Source organism: Chiloscyllium plagiosum, chromosome 35 (genome assembly GCF_004010195.1).
Source record: "Chiloscyllium plagiosum isolate BGI_BamShark_2017 chromosome 35, ASM401019v2, whole genome shotgun sequence".
In the NCBI taxonomy this organism is placed as follows: Eukaryota; Metazoa; Chordata; class Chondrichthyes; order Orectolobiformes; family Hemiscylliidae; genus Chiloscyllium; species Chiloscyllium plagiosum.
In genome coordinates, this window is record NC_057744.1 from 3,896,095 (window position 1) to 3,901,717 (window position 5,623).

Here is a 5,623-nt window from a genome sequence, read left to right on the forward strand (position 1 = left end):
CTGCAGCTTTCCTTTGCCTTACTGAGATTTGATTTGATGTTTTAGATTTGAAACTTGACTGAGTTGCCAGAACACAACATGTTCTGATGTGGGTTCTTCGGAGCTTCTTAAACCAGGTTTCTCAGTCCCAGTTATTAATAGGCTCGACCTGATGGTAAAGCTGCAGAGCAGCAAGTTCTGTGGGAGGATACAATTCTGCACTGGAAAGTTTTCAACCTCCTGGCAGGATACGACAATCACAGCTACTGAGCTTGGGGTTGGTGAGCTGTCGGCTGTGTGAGATCCTGTTCAAATAACGACTGAAATCGGTGAGTTGCGAAAACAGCCTCTTTATTCAGCAATCACAGAACAAGTTCGAGACAGCAACAGAATCCCCAAATGCAGTTCTCACAAGAGCTCCTTTGTATATATTCTTACATAGATTACAATTTCATTACTATAGTGTTACATTTTTTAATCTCTGGTACACAAAGATTTGAAGGGCTTCTGTCCTGGGAGACAGGAGAAGGGTTAAATGTGCATTATTGAATATAGCTAGCTGGTGAGTGAGTTAATAAAGATAACCGATAACAAAATATCTCAAAACTGGATGGCTGGTGTTGTAAGACCAACAGTGTGGGTTCAATCCCCCACATTAGCTGAGGTTACCCTGAAGGATTCTCCTTTTCAATCACTCCCCTCGCCTGAGCTTTGGTGACCCTCAGCTTAAACCACCCCCATTGTCTCTCTGTAATGAGAGAGCAGTCCTATGGTCTGGTAAGACTAGGGTGACTTTACTTTTACCCCAGAAATTCACCAGTACATTCATTAAACTCTAACTCCACGGAAACCACAACTAACTATTGGGCGACATGGTGGCACAGTGGTCAGCACTGCTGCCTCACAGCGCAATTCCCGCCTCAGGCGACTGACTGTGTGGAGTTTGCACATTTTCCCCGTGTCTGCGTGGGTTTCCTCCGGGTGCTCCGGTTTCCTCCCACAGTCCAAAGATGTGCAGGTCAGGTGAATTGGCCATGCTAAATTGCCCGTAGTGTTAGGTAAGGGGCAAATGTAGGGGCATGGGTGGGTTGCACTTAGGTAGGTCGGTGTGGACTTGTTGGGCCGAAGGGCCTGTTTCCATGCTGTAATGTAATCTAATCTAACTTGCATTTATTTAAACATTGAACTTATGAAAACACCCAAAAGCATTTAATGGGAATTATCAGATGTACATTTAACAGTATGGTCTGACTGGCAAAGGTTGTTTATAAGGAGTGTCAATAGGAGCATTGAGCTGTAGAGGGTGGGAGATTTAGGAAGGGAATTCCAGAGCCTAGTAATGGCATGGTCATGAATGGAGGGATACGCAAGGAGCCCAAATCGGGGGATGCAGAGATCACTGAAGGTCCTGGATATAGAGGGGATTACCAAGATGGGGAGGGGGAACACCCAGGGAAGATTTAAAATACAAGTGCTGGGGTAGAATGGCTAAATAAATCACCCAGTGTCCAGAATCGAAGAGTTTATTGATGTTACACTGGCTGGAAGAAACCTCTGTGGGTCCAGAAGCTTTCTCACTGAACAACGGAAAGACAGCAACTTTTATACATTAGCTTTCAGACCACTTTTGTCTATTACAAACCAATCGTATTACTGATTGATTAGATTAGTTTCTAATCGGGTTAATCATGTGACTGCACGGTCAGTGATGGATGACCCTATGGACCTTCCCACGATCTCATGTTGTTTGCCAGACATCACGTCTCCTTGGGCTTTCACAGTGCGCTTTATACTGAGATATTAAAAGGTTAATTTGCTCTGCTGACCTGCAGGAAATTGAATGCCCCAAGGCTCAGGTGAGATGCCTCTGACTTACAGGTAGATTGTAAGGAATTTACATTCCCATCCCTTGCGATTCAGAGTCATTTGCCTGGCCATTTCCGAGTTATTCAGAGTAAAAGAATTGCATCATCAGCCTATTCAAAATCAATAAGAACATCGCAGTTGGAATGTGAATACTCCTTGCAGTTAAAAAAAACACAACAGATTTGACCGTTAAGGGATGATTTACATTATATTGTTTCTGGACATTGTCAGGCCACTGCATTGTGTCTTGAGTAGCATGTGACTGTGAGGGAATGGCTGGGAGCTCTCTTGTGGGTATTACTGACTGTGATGTAAAGATTTTGTATAAAGGAAGGACTGTTTCCTTTGTCCAGAAAGATCCCTTGACATGGTGAAGTATGTTAAAGGGTTCCTCCAGAAAGCTTAATAACATTTTGGTTGTTCACAGAAGTTGATGTGTTGCAGTTGCATCAAGCAAGTAGCAATCTCATGGGATAAAAAACCTAACAGTACAACCACATCCCAATCCTGCTGACCTCTGTACCTGCCTTCAATTCTCTGTGCTGGCACAATGGAAACTTCTCCCTGCTGCGTAATGCGGGCTGTCCATAGGAATTCAGTTAAACCCCTTGCTGTTAGTCTGTTGGTTGCATTTAGAATTTACAGGTGTATATAATGTGTCGTGACAATTACCTGAAGAGTCTTAATTATTCTGGGATCAGATTTTTCCTGCTAATCTTCACTAATAACAAATTTTGAATTGACTGGTTCAAAAAAAAAACCCTCTGTAGAGGCTTTTTTAAGGGTACTCCTTCTCGAGACAGTCTCATTACCCAACGCTGACTGTCCACAGAAATTCAATTCAATCCCTTGATGTGACACATTAAAACCATTATTATATATTTATGCGTGTGTGTCTACATGCAAATGTAGTTACAATCACAAAGGGTCCTCACTAATGACAGTCACATTTTTCCATTTCTTTCCTATTTTAAATCGCAAACTTTAAATTAGCTTGCAAGAAGGGCTTCGCTAATCAAAGCTATCTCAGTGTAAGTGGTGGCTACATTTTTACTTCTTTTATTTTTGATGTAATAGGGACGGCCTTAATGTGCGATTGCATAGAGACACTTTGCTATCTTAATAAAACCCAAAAGAGCTGCGGATACTGGAAATCAGAAACAAAACAGAAGTTGCTGGAAAAGCTCAGCAGATCTGGCAGCATCTGTAGAATTCTGAGAAAGAGTCACTTGACCCAAAACAAACTCTGATTTCTCTCCACAGATGCTGCCAGACCTGCTGAGATTTTCCAGCAATTTCTGCTTTGTTTCACTTTATTATCTTATCTGGTTGCTATGAGTACAGAGACCATGACTCTAACCGTGAAAATTACTGCTTCAGCTAACAATCTCCCTCAGCCATTTTTATGTCATGTAAAAACCATGGGCAGTCATTTTATTTTAACTAAGAACTATGGCAGCCATTTTATAATAATAAGAATCATGGGCAGCCCTAACATTTGGAAAGGAAAGAAAGTATCAATAATGAAGGATCAATAATGTTTATGTCTGGGGAGGAACGTAAAGTCCCGGTTATGAACTTTCAGAATAACTGTAGTCGCTTTATCTAAATTTATTCCTCATGGTTTTCATTTGATTGTTTGTTCTAATAACAAGAATAAGAATGCTAACAGCAGGCTAGTCAGGGACAGTGTGAGTCTACATCAATGAGCATTGAGTTGATGGACAAACAGGATTTTGTGTGGATAACAGCCAGTTTATGGGATCCAGTGTAAAATCGAAAGGGGCACGGTGCCTCAGTGGTTAGCACTGCTGCCTCAGCGCCAGGGACCCAGGTTCGATTCCATCCTTGGGTGACTGACTGTATGGAGTTTGCACATTCTCGTGTCTGTGTGGGTTTCCTCCGGGTGCTCCGGTTTCCTCTCACAGTCCAAAGATGTGCAGGTCAGGGTGGATTGGTCATGGGGAATGTAGGGTTAGAGGGATAGGATGGGGGGGGGGGCTGGGTGGGATGCCCTTCAGAGGGGCGGTGCAGAGTTGATGGGCTGAATAGCCTCTTTCCAGGCTATAGGGATTCTATGACAAGATGAATAAGGGAGAATTGTTTAATGTCAATCATGGGCTTTTGATGCGTCCACATGGAAGTGACGACTGAGGGGATTTGGGGGACCCTGAGAAAGATGAGGCAATAATTGGAATACTTGCCCTTTGAACCTCCATGAGACGCACTTTACCCTAGTTAGTGGGAATCCGATCAATTTGTGGCCGTAGTGTGGTCAGTGTTACAATGTAGGAAATTAGGCAATTAATTTGTGCATAGAAATAGCAATGAGATAAATGGCCAACGATCTAAAGCATCATCATTTGAGGGATAAGTATTGACCAGGATAGATGGGAGAACTACCCAGCTGTGGGATCTTTTGTAGTAATCTGAGAGAGCAGAAGGGACATAGGAATGAGCTGAAAGATGACTCCTCTTAGAGCCACTTGGCTGGCTCTTATGGTCTTTAAGATGCACTTTGGTGAGTGAGCAGCAACAGCCTTTATTAAACAGAAGGATATGTGGTAAGAAAGGCCATCTTACCTGGAATCCTACATACTCCAGTTCCATTACCAGCATATACAAGCTGAGAAAAGATTTGGATGTGCTGGTGTTGGACTGGGATGGACAAAGTTAAAAATCATACAACACCAGGTTATAGTCCAACTGGTTTATTTGGAAGCACTAGCTTTCGTAGTGCTGCTCCTCCATCAGGTTTTTTGTCAAAAATATTAAAGAAGCAGCCATAATATGGAGGTGTTGAAACCAAAGTGAAGTCCATACAATTGCAAATATCTTTGGGAAGAGGAAGTTTGACTCTAGCCCAGCAGATGGAAGTACTGAGCCTGGCAGCAGCAGTCCACGTCACCTCAAATCCTTTCATGCCCTTGAACAGCGAAGGAACTGTCTTTCACTCATGTGACTGGATCAAGAAGCAGCAGCCTCTCTCCTGTAAAGTTTTGGTTTTTTTTGAGAAATGAGTCTGTTTTCTCATCCTGGATGTATCCCTGTCCCTGCTCGGTAAAACCTAAAGACATTCTCCTGAATATTGCGTAGAAGGAAGGTAGAGTCAGATTGTATTTCATTGTAAATTGGTGCTGTCAATCTTGGGCTGTATGTTAAACATTGCATCTTGAATCTATACATTTGAGGTTTTGTATGATCTCGTGTGCAGCAAAATATGATTCACTCCAGATGGCATTGGAAATCTCAACAATGGTGATTTTATAACCAGTTCACTGTACTCATTACATTCCTATACAAGAGTACACCTAACAATAAAATCTAATCCTAATTTACCAAAGTCTAGCTGCGAACAACCAGCCTCATTCCTGATGAAGGGCTTATGCCCGAAACGTTGATTCTCCTGCTCCTCGGATGCTGCCTGACCTGCTGTGCTTTTCCAGCACCACACTCTTGTAATTGTATTAGACGGCCGTTCAGAGGAGTTCACGAGATTGATTCCAGAGACAAGGAGTATGTGTATGAGTATGTATAAAGAGAGAGGAAAGTGAGGACTGCAGATGCTGGAGATCAGAGCTGAAAATGTGTGCTGGAAAAGCGCAGGTCAGGCAGCATCCAAAAAGCAGGAGAATCGACATTTCGGGCATGAGCCCTTCTTCAGGAATGAGGAAAGTGTGTCCAGCAGGTGAAGATAAAAGGTAGGGAGGAGGGACTTGGGGGAGGGGCGTTGGAAATGCGATAGGTGGAAGGAGGTCAAGGTGAGGGTGATAGGCCG

The 5,623-nt window shown here is 43.1% G+C and overlaps 1 protein-coding gene across 2 annotated transcripts in view; it reads left to right on the plus strand.

Moving 5' to 3' along the window:
- The first annotated feature begins 250 nt into the window (after positions 1–250).
- Positions 251–5,623, plus strand: part of nlrx1 (NLR family member X1) — a 60,576-nt gene continuing 55,203 nt past the window's right edge. The window contains exon 1 of one of the 2 annotated variants that reach the window (XM_043676489.1): positions 251–308. The gene's annotated coding sequence lies outside the window, so the exon portion shown is untranslated. Of the gene's footprint in view, positions 309–4,805; positions 4,949–5,623 lie in introns of those variants that run through there. The other variant, XM_043676488.1, reaches the window with a different exon arrangement.